Source organism: Microtus pennsylvanicus, chromosome 9, assembly GCF_037038515.1.
Source record: "Microtus pennsylvanicus isolate mMicPen1 chromosome 9, mMicPen1.hap1, whole genome shotgun sequence".
Classification (NCBI taxonomy): domain Eukaryota; kingdom Metazoa; phylum Chordata; class Mammalia; order Rodentia; family Cricetidae; genus Microtus; species Microtus pennsylvanicus.
In genome coordinates, this window is record NC_134587.1 from 89,260,271 (window position 1) to 89,276,656 (window position 16,386).

Genomic DNA, 16,386 nt, shown 5'->3' on the forward strand with positions numbered 1-16,386 from the left:
TGTATTTGTGATTCTACATTCCCCCTTTATGATCTACCAGTCTGGTTAGAATTGCAGTTTGTGTAAAATCAAGAGTTCCTTGGTGACTGATATGGTGACACAATTTCTCATCACTTCCCTTGGCTGCAGACCCCTTTGTCATTTTTTATAGATAACAGCTTCTAATTTTAATATTTGCGTACTGATATTTGTAATCAATGAATTTTCCTATGTGCTCGGTTAGTTTTTCTCTGAGCATTTTCTTTCCTTCTCTCCTTTCCTCCCTCCTTCCCTCTCTTCCTCCCATCCACCCTTCTTCCTTCTCTCCGTTCCTCCTTCTCCTTCCTTCCTTCCTTCCTTCCTTCCTTCCTTCCTTCCTTCCTTCCTTCTTTCCTCTTTTGCATCTTGTTCAGATCTATAGTACTATTAGTACATAATGTCCTTTATGCTCCCAGATACAGAAAGATGGATCATTCCTTGGACAGAAAGCTTTGAACTTTTCAGTCAGTTAGGACCTCTTTCCCTTTACTCCCTTAGCTTTGATAGAACATCAATGGGAACATCAGAATGTATAATGAGAACCACATAAGATAATGACTAAGACTTAGAAATAACTCTTTGATGTTTAAACAGTACAACACATATGTGTGCACATACATATATATATATATATATATATGTGCACACACATATATATATATTTATGTTTATATTAAAGTTAATATTTACTCCACATTAAATTGCACATGTGCAACTTAAGCAGGCTGCTTCCTCATGTAGAATAAGATTATATATTTTGGAATATATGACTTAACTATTTGTAACTTTATAAAGCAAGTATTTCTACCCCTTTATCATCAGTTCTCAAAACATACATATTCAAATACCTAAAAGCACACATTTAATCATTTTTATGAACTAATTTTCTTAGCTACTCACAATCAAATGTAAGATTACATAAATTATCTACATAATTTAGATTTAAAAATTAGAGATGGTTAATGAAAATGTTGAAAACTGTGCTCTCTGATAAATCTTTAATTGCCATAAGTGAGTGACTTACCTAATACCATTTAATCTTGCCCTTATAAATTGCTTTTAATGTGTTCTAAAGTTTTGTTTTTTTGTTTTTTTTTTTATAATTTTCTTTCTTCTCCCCCTCCTCCCACCCCTCTCCCCTTCACCCCACTCCTCTCCCCCTCCCTCTCCAGTCCAAAGAGCAGTCAGGGTTCCCTGCCCTGTGGTAAGTCCTAGGTCCTCCCCCCTCCGTCCATATCTAGGAAGGTGAACATCCAAACTGGCTAGGCTCCCACCAAGCCAGCAGATTGCTTAGGATCAAAACTGCGTGCCATTGTCCTTGGCGTCTCATCAGCCCTCATTGTTCGTCATGATCAGAGAGTTCAGTTTTATCCCATGCTTTTTTTGGTAATAGTCCAGCTGGCCTTGGTGAGCTCCCAGTAGATCAGCTCCACTGTCTCAGTGGAACTGTGTTCTAAAGTTTTACATACAGATTCCAAAATAGTTTCAAAGAATGTTAAATTTTATTTCTAAAACTTAATTTTGACTGCATTATTCATGTAATCTTTGTTGATGTCCATCTCTCAAAACTACATATAAAATATTTACATAATAATAATTTTTATTGTGTATTTTTTATTGTAACTACCTTAAAGGTAAAGCTGGAGCGAAGAGAACACACTGCTTCTTTGTAGATTTTTTTTCATATTTTATTATTATTGTCCATATTCCCAACTCATAGGAATAAAAGAAAATATGTTAAGTAAATATACAATCAAAATTCTACAACTCTATGCCATGGTATACAGACATACAGAGTTAAATAAACAAAAGTTATTTATTTCACAACCTGATATCCCCCTGTTCTCTATGCTGGCAGTGACTGTGGATTACTGAGCCTCCCTGTCCAGTGGTATGGGGTCTACTGTCCGAGAAACTGCATTATCAATATAAACTTCCTGGTGCAAGAAGATATAATTTCAGGATTTTTTTTATGTTGCTTTAATTTCCAGAAATAAAATGTATTTAGGAATTGTCAAAAATATGCTTGTAGCAAAGTTGAAAGCAAAATTGTTAGAAAGCATGTAAGCATATAAGATTGGAATTTGAATCACCCAGTTACAGCCAGGTTTAAATGCATACTGCCTTCTTTTGTCAAACTATGAATATCAATATGTAACATACCTTATTAATTTAAGGCACATTAAGTACTTTGTAATATTAAAACATTTTTCTTGTAGTAATAAACTATAAAGTTTTGCATCAATGGATCACATTGCATCAAACAATGGATTATTGAACCAATTCTAGATTAATTATGGATTAAAATGTTTAAAATGTTTTGTCTTTTCTAACATGATGAAAATAAACTGTAATGACTATCTTTCTATACATTTTTTACTCTTAAAATATAATACACGTTTTTCAAGATTTTTCATATATATTAAATAACAAACTGCTTTTCGGTCGCTTTTTAGAAACAAATTGTATTAATGATAAATCCAATCTATCACAGTTTATTTACCAACCTTTTCAAATGACAATATGTTCATATTTACTCTATTACTCAATGTCCCTAATCATTATTAGTAGACTTAGAATTAAAAATATTTCAAATTATCATAATATACTTAGTAAATTCTGCCTGAGGAATAAAATATTTAAATTATTTGAGTAAATATAAATAGTCATAACCCTGTACAATTGTAGAAAACAAAATATAAAATCACCACTACTTAACAATAATTAAAATCACAAAACTATTAATTCAATTTATTAATGTAAATATCTATATATTTGATGTATTCCCATTACTTAACAAATCTGTCACATATTTATATATGGAGATATTTTCCTATCATTTTCTCTATGATATTGCATCAGGACTGTCAGATGAATTAGAGGTGAAGAGAGACATAATATAGATAAGTGATTTTTTTAAGTTAGGTTTCAAGAAAACAAGCATCAAAATGCAATTTTAGGTTGAATATTTGTATTATGTAAAACTATTATGAATGCATTTTTATTTTAAAACCTATTTTTCACATACATATGCACATTTATAATATATATTAATATATATATATATATATATATATAATATAGTCTAAGTTAAGCCTACTTTGTATTTCTGTCAATTGTGATTGCTTTTGAACAGTGCCCTAATGTTGTAATGAAATAGTTTTTGCAAAATTTAAAAACAAAATTTCAGCAATACGGTCTTATTCTCAAATTCTAATGGGTAATAAAAAGCAATAGCAACTTGAGAGTCAAACCTTATTGCTAATGACTCCATACACTTTGGTCACTGGACCTGAAGGAGTCAAACTGATATTGGCCCGAAAAAATCCCTCCTGTCAAGTGGCTTTCATTGTGCCATAAGGTGCTGTTCAGTTTGCCCAGGAAGAAGCGTTACTAATACCGTTGCACAGATATGAAAACTGAAAGCTGAAGTAACAAAGTTCCTGGCAGGAAATGCCCATGAATGGACTTGCGGCATGAGAGCTATGGGGCTAAACAACAACTTTCTATTTAGATTTATTACACAGAAAAACAAATCCTAGCATTGTAAATGTGGCTAAGAAACCATAACTAAGAAACGCCTATGTAGCTCGAATTCTGATGAGTCTTAATAAATAAAACCCAGAGTCAGATATTAGGGGGGGGTGAAATATGAGAGATCAGAGAAGCAGTGTAACAAGCCTTTAGAGGAACCTTTTACCTCTACTGAATCCTCAGACCTAAAGGACTATTCTATCCTCAGACTGCACCATCAGACTGATGCCTTAGACTGCAAACAGCTCCTGTCTCCTCCTGTTTTATATTCTTCTCTCTGCCCAGCTATATCCCTTCCTGTCACCACCTCCTTTGTGCTGGGATTAAAGGTTTGTGACTCCAACACCCCACTAGCTCTATTTCTCTTTGGAACTGGATCAATCTAGTGTAGGTCAGGGTGGCCTTGAACTCACAGAGTTCTGTTGCCTCTGCCTCCCAAGTGCTGGGATTAAAGGTGTGTGATCACTGTTTGGCCTCTATTGGCTCATCTCTGCACTCTCATCTTCAGGCAAACTTTATTTGTTAAAACACAAAGAAAATATCACCGCATTTCTAGGCCCTTGTGTTGAACCTATTGCAATACTTTTGCTATATGAAGATGGCATCAAACTGCTTTCTAAATATGTATTTTTATCTTTATAAATGGATTCATGTCACTTCTCAACGGAGAACTGGCTTTTTGCAGTGAATGACAGTTAATACTGAGACAATGATAAAATTGCAGAAACAACTGTTTGTGTAGTATTCAGTCATATATATCACAATTACTCATATATCAACCTATATATGTGACATAGCATATAACTTACATCTGTATTATTTATATGATGCATATGATATATTGTATATGTGTATATCACATATATTCCATAATAAGTATATACACATTCCATACCCTCGTACAAGACTAAAATATACTTGAGGAAGGATGCCTGAAAACCTATAAGAATGAGAGTTCTCAGGGAGAGCTGGTATTAAGTAGTGTTTTCTAGAAATGACAAGAATATTCCCCTCCTACACTCAAAGTATCTGTGGTTGTCAGTAAAAGGCATGTGTGGGGTCAATCCAGACAGAATTCCAGAATGAACATAGAAGTGGGCACATAAGCCCACACTAGAGGAATATCTATTGATAGTGTTGGCTGCTAAAGAAGGGAGACCGAGGAGCCGTTGACATTGCTGACATGTAGGGAATTATACTTTAACAACTGAGAGCATTGATTAAAATACAGGGTTACTTAAATTTAAGAAAAAATCACGAAGTTGGCAGGGAATATGCGTAGAGAGCACTGTGAGAGGAGAGATACAGGGAGTAGAAGTGAGTGAAATACATTGATACATTGTAGGCATGCATGAAATTCTCCAAGAATTAAAAAATAAAACTTTCTGTTAAAGTATTTGAGACCAGAACAAAAGGAAAAACAGCACAGAGATGCCCTCATTTTCATTGTGTGTGCTATATTGACAATTGCATATTGATACTGTTCTCCTAATTGGAAACATAATTTATTTTTAGAAAGTATTACACTATTCTTTTGTATTGATAATCTAATCACTAAACAGAACTCCGTTAATGACATCGCTAAGCTTCATGAGGTTAGTCGCCAGGGTACACTTTGAATAATTATTTCCTCTCAGGAATTGTATCAGACATGGAATTCTCATCATCCCCACACAGTCATCGAAACAGGACCATATTGATCTCATACAGACAGTTGGCCATGACAGCGCCAAATCTACTACTATAATTATAAAGCCTCTAGCTTCCATACTCAGAACGAAAAACCCAAGGGTAACCTAGATAAAAGCAGAGTGCAGGCAAAATCTAGCAGCGGGTGAATCTCAGATCCCCACTCAAGGGATCCCAAACCTGTTTGTCTTTGAAGGAATTCTCATGGACACTATTATAATGAAGTTTCACTTTTAAACAAAATGATCATTAATGACATTCTATGTAACTGTTTCATAATTATAATTAAATCAGATACATTTGAATACGACAAGAATCTGTTAAGAACTATGAGTTCCAAATCTAAAACTTATATTTCAACTTGAATTTGAGGCTTATGCTATCCTTGGTAAAAACATAAGAAATATTTCTAAAGGAATTGCTTTCTATTCAAGTATCAACTAGTTTTCTTATGTAATGTCATATATATACATATATATGTGTGTAACTTTCTTAAATACCAGTTTTAAGTGTAACTTATCATGTGCTAGCATCAGATTGTTAAAGTTTATATCTTTAATATTTGACATAGGTCTCCTATTAAATCCCAATGACTAACTAACTGTAAGTATACATGCTAAATAAATTTCAATTCACACTGTCACAATCATTAATTGGTGATGTACACTAATCCAAGTTCATTGATCTTCTTTCTACTCTCCACTGTGAGTGATTTCATGGGTAAGGAGATATCATTAGATGTAATAGTGGTGGCACTCCACTTCAACAAATGAGTCTGGCTTGACTGCAGAAACATCCCGTTAATAATGAAATATAGAGTGACTTACACAATTTCTCATATTGTAACATCTAATTCATTACAGTCCTGGAAAAAAAAAACCTTCCATCTCTAATCCTTTAGAGATGATTTATCTTGAAATGTACATATTTAGAATACTTATTACATCAACTGGGAATCATATATATTTCCTATGACCTACTCTTTATCCTTGACAAAGATTTTTTTAAAAAGATATATACTAAAATATTAAAGTGCTTTTAAACAAATCTTAATTTCATTAATGCCATAAGAAGGTATTTTGAAAACTTTCACTCGCTGACTTAAATGTAGACTATCATTGGAAAACCAACTTCAGGTCTTCTATTGATAGAAAGAGTTCTTATTGCCTCCTATAGTTCTAATTTGTGTGCTTGCATGCACACACACACATACAAACACATACACTGAGAATCTGTGAAGGAAAAGTCATTCAAATATTTAGTCTCAGAATATATTTATTCAGAATATATATAATATTTCTTTTAATTTTAAATATGTGTATCTATGTGTGGATATGGACATGTGAGTACAGGGGTATATAATATGTATAATTAAAATATGTTACCTATATAATCTTTTTTGTATTTTATTAAGTACTATTAAAATAATTAAGTTATAAATAAAATTGTATATCTGTAATAAATATTTTATTCTCATAGCAATAGAAACCCCATTTAAGTCTAAGAGAACTAAAAGAATAGCCTTGCTCCCCCCAAAATATTTTTACTACGATGATTGACAAATTATATTATTTTTATGTACTAAAACATTCGTTATAAATCCAAAAGGTAAAATTGCTGTTCATATCTCCAAATAGTTCCATAAATGTTATAATATAGTCATTAAAATCCTAAGAACTAAATAGATGATGTATTTTAGAATGCTTTTAGTTATTGATAAATTTTTTATATGAAAGCAATTAATGTAACAAAATTTAAATGTTAAAATCCCAAGAAATTCTGGATTATGAGATCTCTGCGACAGTTAAAGGCAGAATCAGAAAAATGCACGTCTAATTACATGTAAGTTTTTCAATCATTTCATCCCCAAAATGATATCCTTAATACAAGATGCAAGATTATCCTATTAATATTTGTCCTTTAGATGAGAAGTTTAATAAAAATGGAGAAAGAAGATAGTGGTTTCTCATAATTACCTTTGTGCTTGAAAGTTTATTCTGAGTTTTCCAATGTGAAGGCAGAGAAGTAAGTCATGTTGCATGAAAGGAAAGAATGCTTGGACCTTACCAACAGTGATGGCAGAAAGAATTGCAGCACCATTTTCTTGAAAAAAGAAACAAACTTCACTGGTGACAATTTCACAGATAATATAGATGCTTTTATTAAATATATTGGGTGACTGACATTTATTTCCTTTATACCCTTACCTGATATGAATCTTTAATTTTTAACATATTCTTTTCATAAAAGTATTTGTCACAAAATGTTCATGAATTTAGCCTCTGTCCAATTTTCTTAAGGTTAATGATAACCCTGTGAATGACAGCCCCATTCCTAACCTTTACACACAGGAAGCAAAGTAGAATATGGAATTGAAACTTGTAATCGTACCGCACTAATCTTTCCAGGCCATGCCTATGTATATGGACGTCTACCTATGTATTCATTTAGAGCAGAGCATTAAGTAATATTCAACATCATAAACGATTTCTGTCATAGTCACCATTGTCAGGTGTTGTACCTGTTTCCTCAGGTAGAAACATCTGTTCCTGGAGAGAAGAGGGAGACTCACAGAACTCAGAAGTAAACTAGATTCAGAAGTCCCAGAAAGTCGAAACCTCATGAGTCACAAGGTTCCATCAGCAGTAAACACTTGCTGGGCAGAGGAGATTCAGAGCAGTTGAGAAGCCCACCTGTCCTGTGGAGAGCCCTAGGGTGGCCTCTTTAGTGAGTCATCACCCAGGCTGACTGGGACTTTTCAGCTCTAAGGCAGCATGTGAGTCACCCGTCACCCTCTAAGTCAGCCCACTACAGTCATCAATGCATCAGGTGTGATTGTGGTGGAATCATTAAAGAATTTGTCATTAATTTTCTATCATCAGTGGGTACATGTTTATTCTCTTCATAGTCAAGAAACCAAACGGCAGCTGATTCAAAAGCATAAGTTGTTGTATGTGCTTTGAGAAGAATAAAGTTAATAAAGTTGATGAATTCAAAAGTTGTGATACTCTCAGAAACACAGTGCTTCATTATTTTGATCAACCATAATGCCCTAAGATATATTTATGATTATTCTGATTTACTTCTTGAAATTCTAACTGTATTTTTCTGTTATAGTAGCATACTTCTAGGTAAAGGTTTATTACTAATTACTAAAACATATGTTATTAAGTGTTTAAAGGAAAAAATAAAATGATGCACATAAAAAATTAGAATTACAAGGGGGTCAGTATAACTTTAAAAATAGATAAAAAGTATACAGGATATAATGATAGCATTTGGAAAAAATAAAAATAGCAAATCTCATCAAAATTTTGATATCAACAAGATCTACATTGAACTTCATAGATAGTTAAGAATGAGGTCAACAATGCGCTGATTAAGTAAATAAATTTCGATTGATTTTAAGTACTCCAAAATGAGAAAGAAAATGGAGGAGGATGGGTAGATGGCTAAAAGCACTATGAGTATATCTGCCTGGGAACTCATGATGAGCAGAAGGCAGGCTACACTGGATATGTAATTGCCTAATTAAAGTCTAAAGACGGTCCGCCAAAGGGACTCATGACCATTGGATTGGTGCGTGCCAAATGTGCAAACAGCTGTAGCTGAATTCTCTGAGCCTTAGAACAGATTGAAGCCATCTATTTCCTCAACTAACAGCCTTCTGATGATACAGGAAACACATATTTCTAAAATAATAGACACCTCTAAATTCTGCAATTGAAGCAATGTTTTAGAGTTATTAAAATAAGTGTAAGTATCATTACTCTTGTAATAACATGTTTTTAGGAACATCAGAGTAAGTGGACAACTTCTTTCCTACAGTAGAACTTCTATGCCCACCCTATATCACATGATGAGTGTATGTGTATGCATATGTTTCTTAAGAGAGTATAGAAGATGTTTATCTCCAATACTAATTATAATCTAGAGATGGATATTCATTTTAATATGTTATAAACATCTTAATATAGAGACAAAATATTATATAAGACTTATTTTTATTGTATAAACTTGAGAACCTGTTTGAATACAAGAAAATGTTCAAATATAACACATAATTGACTCCCACTATGATGTCAATTCTTATATAATTTTCATTAGTTTTTCAAAGAGTTGAGAAATGTGAGAGATTCTCTTTGCCTTTTCTTTCACATATTGTAAAAGAAATCATTTTCATGAGTCTATAGCATCTCCCTTGAAATAAACAGATTCTCTCAATTTTACTGTTTACATTGCTGGTTGTATTTAGATTTTTCTCATTCATTTAAGTTAAGCCACAGCAAGAAGCTAAATATTTACTCTTGAATTATTTTTTATTAAGAAATTTTTAAATGCATTCTTTTCTCATTTTATATCTATCCCCTTTCACACTCCCTAACCACCTCCAGCTCTATCCTTCCCTTCACCCTACCTCACATTTGAGGAATGCTTATCTCAGAAAGGGGTCAACACTCTGACACTTGACTTTCAGGCAAGTCCAAGGCTCTCTCCCCTATATCTAGGTTGAACAACGTATCCCTCCAAAAAGAATGTGTTCCTAGATGCCAATTCAAGCACTAGATATAATTCCTGGTCCCACTGCCAGTGACTCCACAGACTGCCCAAGCTTCATAACTGTCCCCCACATTCAGTGGGCCTAAATTGGTCCTATGTAGGTTCCCCTGGTGTCTTTCCAGATTCAGTGAGCTCTCATAGCTCAGGTAAGCTTAACCTATACATCATTGTGAAATATTTTTAAAACTTTGAAATATTGTGTGTGCTATGTATAAATGAATCATTTGTGGTGGGTTTACCATATTCAACATAAAATATTGTATGAATGAGGGTTAATGAGAAATAAACTTAGATGACAAGAACATGAAAGTGTTTGTGCATGTGTATGTGTGTGTGTGTGTCCGTGTGTGTGTGAGAGAGAGTGACAGAGACAGAGAGACACAGAGAGAGAGACAGAGAAAAAGAGAGAAAGACAGAGATCATTGTTTGTAAATGTGTGTACATGGAAATCAACTAAAGATGATATGGTAAACATTGGGTTTTATCTCAAACACATAACATTTTTTGTTCAAATCAATGTTCTATAGATCACTGAGAAATCTAAGACCAATAATTAATAACTTGAACTTGCATTCTGCCAGCCGCACAGCCTGATTTTATTCAACATGGAGAAATAACTGAGCTGTGCACAGAAATAAAAGATATAGACCCCTGAATTGAAATAAAAACAATGTTCAATCTTTGATTGTTTATAAAAAATAATATCTCTCCAATCTTCCTCATCAAAAAAGGTTATGAAAGGAGGTTTTGGTTTGAAAAAAAAAAACATTTGCCTTAAAGATATTTGATCTAGGAAGCAAATGCAAGTCTCAATCACAGATCTTTGCAGAGTCTATGAAATAATCTACTTACAGCAATAATGTTTCCTATTTCATGGATCATTACATGTTTTCAAGTTCTTAAGACGTCCTACTTAGATCAGGAACGAGGGCATTATAAAATGGTTTTTCTACCTGTCAGATACTTAAGGGTATATCCTGAGGGTTGAGGGCATCTACAGTGCTCATGCCTACAGAAAAGAGGATTCTATCTAATTGTCCTCTCAATGACAGGAACATTTTTCATGGTATGTAAATTTTTATCTCTGTAAAACATCAAATCATTTTTTGTTATAATCCCTTAGCCAGGTGAAATAAATCGTTCTTTTTCATGTCTTGCCATCATAAGTATTTATACATAGTATTCATTTTATCCCATTTGTCATTACCTCTCTTAACCATACATATTACCATATATATTGTGTCCTTAATTTTCTTCATCAGATTATAGGTTTAATTTCTCTTATCATTTCCACCATCTTTGGGATGATTCTGATCTTTCAATTTGTCTTTTATGAGAGAAGAGAGAAGAGAAAAAAGTAAAAAGCAAGATACTGTGAATGATATTTTTGTAATCAATGATATATAATTTCTATTATTTACCAACTCAACTGTTCAGTTTTCAAGGAAAGCATGGAAACATTTTGGATTATTGACTTTTGAGACAGATAAAAATCATCAAATGTCCTAGGTATTTTAAAACAATATATTGCTCAATATCTTATTGAGCCCGAAGCATTAATAACTACTATATATTAACATCATTGTCTTTTAAATGTCTAAGTTTTATATTTTTAGAATTGTTTTATTGTATGTCTGTCTGATGGATGTATGACTGTGTCTGAGAGACAGAGAGAGAGGGAGAAAAATGATAGACAGATCAGGGCAGATGCAGGAAAGGAGTTTTGGTGTTAGCTTTGAAAAAGCAGTTATTTCTCCCCATTTTTACATGTTTTTCTGGGTGTTAAGCTCAGGGTATTAGGCTTGCAACATGAGACAAACAGCCTCACACAATATTTTAAAACTGCAAATGGAATATTTGGCTGATCATTGATTGATGGGTGTGGATTCTTCTAAAAAACCACTCTCTAAATTTTGAAGTCTGAATACGTGTGTGCACAACTTGAAAGAGCTTCAGAGTATTTAGACGCCACACTTTACATGATTTTAGATATGGATAAAAATTTGCATCCTAAGTGTTTTTATATGTATCAAAGCATCAATATTATTACATTAGCGTAAATAAAGATCAATAGTAATTGTTACCATTTAACCTTGTCATGTGTCATACTTGATTTTCTTTTTATAACAAGGCAGAAAAAAATAGCACGAAAACTCCTTTCCCCACTACAGTTTCTTCCTTCTAGCCCTACAGGTCTCCTTCCTCCAACTCCTCCTGAGCCCCTCCTACTCTCAAATTGATGGTTTCTTTTTCTTTAATTACCACTGTTGTACCCTGATAAGCACAAATATAAAAATGTGATGTTTCTGAGTCCATTTTTGTTGTTCATGTGTGTTATAATTTCAGGAACATCTACTTTGTGTTAGACACCTAATGAGGCTCACATCCCTGGAAGAAGCTAAGTCTCCCTCTCTCAGAAGTCATTAGTTGCCTGTAGTTCTTTGTTTCATACGGGGTGGTGTATCATTTCCCCCTTCCATATTCTAGAACACCAGGGAATCTCTTGTGAAATTGTTTGTCCTGGAAATGGCTGCTTCAAAAAAGATATGAACAATAGCAATACAAAGGAAGCTTCCTTTTAAAAAGCATCACCAGAGACTATACTATTGTTTGTACCCCTGTTGGCCATGTGCAGTTATGTTATCCACAGTTTTGAGCATTTTATTTTGGACTCAACAATTCTTTTCTCCTTTTCAGAATCTTCAGACTTCCAGAGCAAGAACTGCTAACTCCTTATGTGTTTAGTTTTTGTGTTTGGTTGTTGTTGTTTTGATGTTCCCAGTTACTCATTTTCTTTTCCTTTTGTGGACAGAGAACACAATGTCCTGTTAAAATTTTGTATTTCATTCTTAGTAACTATAAAGCATTTTGCTATTTAAGGGACTTCAATGATACAAACAAAACCAAACCAAACCATATCTTATATACAATCCTGGTGCTTAAATTCTGGTGGTAAAGCAATAATTACTCGACTAGATAAAAGATATGTAAGTATTAATAGTGACAGGTGCTAAGAAAAGAGTGGGCCTGCTCTGCTATTAGCTCCTCTGTAGGGTGTTATTAAAAGAAAATAGTGGAAGCGGGTCTGTATTCCACTTCATTGTCAGTTCCTTAGCAGGAGGATCCAGGTCTTGATTTTTATTAGATTCCACACAGCATCTAGTGAAGACTGTGTTGCAGGTCCTCAATAAATGCACGTTAAATTGTGTGCAGGTGTGCTTACTGGGGGCTTTCTACTCAGAATCGAAGTGAGGCTGCCAGCCACCTGCATCAGAAAAGGGCTGGGCTTCTTGTTAAAACACAGACCCCTCTGAGACCTTTTGAGTAGGAATGTGTATTGGAGACACAGAGCTTCACATTTCAATTAACTTCCCAAGAGATTTTCATGCATACTACTATATTGGGAATCACTGGAGCAGAAGATATGGAACACATCTTTAGAGAGTAATTGCTACTCAATAAAATCTTGATTTAATACACATGGTATGCCAAATATAAAAGTCTCAAGACTTTGGGCATCTTTCTTTGTTTTTATAGTTAAAGCTACTCATAAGCATATTACATTATTGCATATTATGTGTCCCCAAAGCCCTTTGTTAGATTTTGCCATGCATATAAATTAAGAAAAACGTAATCCTATTTGCCCGCTCACTATCTCATCTTTCTCTAAAATGACTGTCTACATTTTTAGGGGTAAATAATGTCTATATAAAATTACTAAACTCTCCATTCTGGCATTTTTGTCACTTGACTATCCATGAGCACTGATAATTGTCAAGTAACTATAAGGAAACTTCATGATGTAGGGCTAAAGTGAATTAACTAATCCGATTTTGTCATATCTTCCTACCTTCTTTTCCTACATTAAAATGTGAGCATGCATTTGGAGGTCAAAGTTACATGTTTCTAAGAGTGGAATAAAAATGTAAGTTTGAGGTTTATATCAATGTGTCCTGAATGTCCACTTGCCCTTCTCAGATTTACTGTCGCATGGGAAATATTACAAATTTATTCTTTAAGCAACTATGTTAAGATTTGTGTTCTTGAATACCTCGTTTCAATATTTGATTACCTTTATTTTATGTGTATGAATGGTCTTCTGGCATGTATCTGTATGCACCATGTATGTGTAAAGTGCCTGTAGAGGCCAGAAAAGACCACTGTATCCTCTTTAACTAGAGTTCTAAAAGTTTGTGCCACCGTCTGGGTGATAGGAACTAGCGAGAGGTACTTCTAATCACTAAGTCATGCTTCCTGTCCCTGTTCTTTATTTCTAAAGGGATATATACTCAGAGGGAAAAAGGTGTGTCCATAAAATAATTGCACCAAATGATTTTCCAGCACTGAGAAGAGTGGTAGACATAAGGCCCCAAATATACCCCAGAATCTATCTCCAATGATAACTACTCACAAATGAAAAAATATTTTTTTCCAAGGGACTCTCATTGGTGATATAAACTACTCCTAAGTGCAAGAACTATGCTCAGCAGTAGATGGTCAACACAAAAGTAGCTCAATGGCATCTTTGGAGGTTCTCTGTCTCATTTTTCTCCATTTACACATCCGGTGCACTTATTTATTATTTGTTTGTCTGTCTATCTCTATCTGTCATCTATCTGTCATCTATCTGTCATCTATCTATCATCTATCTATCTATCTATCTATCTATCTATCTATCTATCTATCATCTATCTATCATCTGTCTATCTGTCTATCTATCTGTCTATCATCTCTCTATCTCTCTATATCTATCTATCTATCTATCTATCTATCTATCTATCTATCTATCTATCTACAAAGTTTTTCGAGACAGGGTTTCTCTGTAGATTTGGAGCCTGTCCTGGAAGTAGCTTCTGTAGACCACACTGACCTCAATCTCACAGAGATTTGCCTGCCTCGGCCTCCTGAATGGTGGGATTAATGATGCGTGCCACCATGGCCCAACTGTCCTTTGCATTTATATGATGGCTTCGGGTTTTGTGATGTTTGAATTCCTGTGTATTATAAAAAAGGCTTGTACTGCTGCATTTACATGTGTTTCTTCTGCCTTTTCTTTGGCTCTTTTCCTTTTTTTTTTTTGGTCTGGTCATTTTGTTCTACTATTGTTTGCTTTCATATCTTATTATTATTATTGAGATGCCTAGCCCCTCTCCAGGAAGAAACAGAGGGTGTGGATTTGGCTTGCAGAGAAGGGGAGGGTTTGGAACACCTTAGGGGAATTGGGTGAGGTTGCTGTGAGACAATGGCCTGTACCCTGCCAATTGTATTTTAATAAAATGCTAATTGGCCATAGCCAGGCAGGAAGTAGTGGTGGGGCAATGTGAACAGGAGAATTCTGGGAAGAGGACTCAGTCTGCAGCCTTCACCAAGACACAGAGGAAGCAATATATGACTGCCTTGCTGAAAAAGTACCAAGCCACATGGCTAACACAGACAAGAATTATGGGCTGATATATGTTATAAAAATTAATCAATAAGAAGCCTGAGTTACTGGTACAATCAGTTTATAATTAATGTACTCCTTTCTGTGTTTCTTTGGAACTAAAGACTGTGGGACCAGGCAGGACAGAAATCTTGGTCAACATGAGGTGAATCTGCAATCACAATATATTCGATGAATATGTGCTATTTTCAATAAAAGAAAAACTTTTTCAAAAGTGTGTATAAGACAGAATATGGTCTTAAAATCTGTCTGAGTCCTAATTCAAGGTATCTACGACAGAGATGAAGCAAAATGGCAAGTTATCCTGGATTATTTCTATGTATGTAATCAAAAGGGAATCAAGGACTCAGCATCTGACGATGGCGCTTGAAATTATTTTAGTCATCATTCCTAGCGTGGAACACAAAAAGGATGACATTGAAGAAAAGCTGGAAACAGCAAAGATATAAAGTGTCCTAATGACATAGAAACTAAATGCAGAAAAGATCGTTTCAGCCTAGTGAAACTCCATCTGAAATAATGACCTATAAAGGTGTAAAATGCCTTAGTAAATCCTGCTTGGTGCAGGCCTTGATCCTAGGACTCTGAAAGTGGAAGCAGGAGGATCAACAGGTTTAATCATCCATTGCTAGACTGGAAGTTCTAGGTCAGACTGTGTAACAAGCTACCTAGTCTTAAAAAAAAGGGGTGGGGGAGGAAGAGAGAGAAATGTGAAAAAACAAAACAACAGAACAAAACGCCTATAAAATGATAATTTTGCTATATATCTCTGTGAATACACAAAATATTAAGACATCAATAAAATATGTTGATCTCAAAATGATATCCTGATGGATACTTAAAATTAACAGAAGTCTCAAACAGTCCATCACATAGTGATTTTTGCTTTAACACAATTATCCTATGTGTAGTAGTACATATAATTTAGGTAGGCAACACAATTGAAAAATGCTGTATCTAATTTTTTCACTACTGTTTCCTGTACTTTCAGGTGCCCCTGCCCCAGAATTAGAAGAGTAACTTCACCCCCAAAGTTGCCAGGTTTGCACATTGTTTAAGAGATGATTGTTTAAAAGTTTATTAGTAGCTAGAAATCTCTAGAACCAAATGCATAGTCATTTGAATATGGAAATAATTCAACT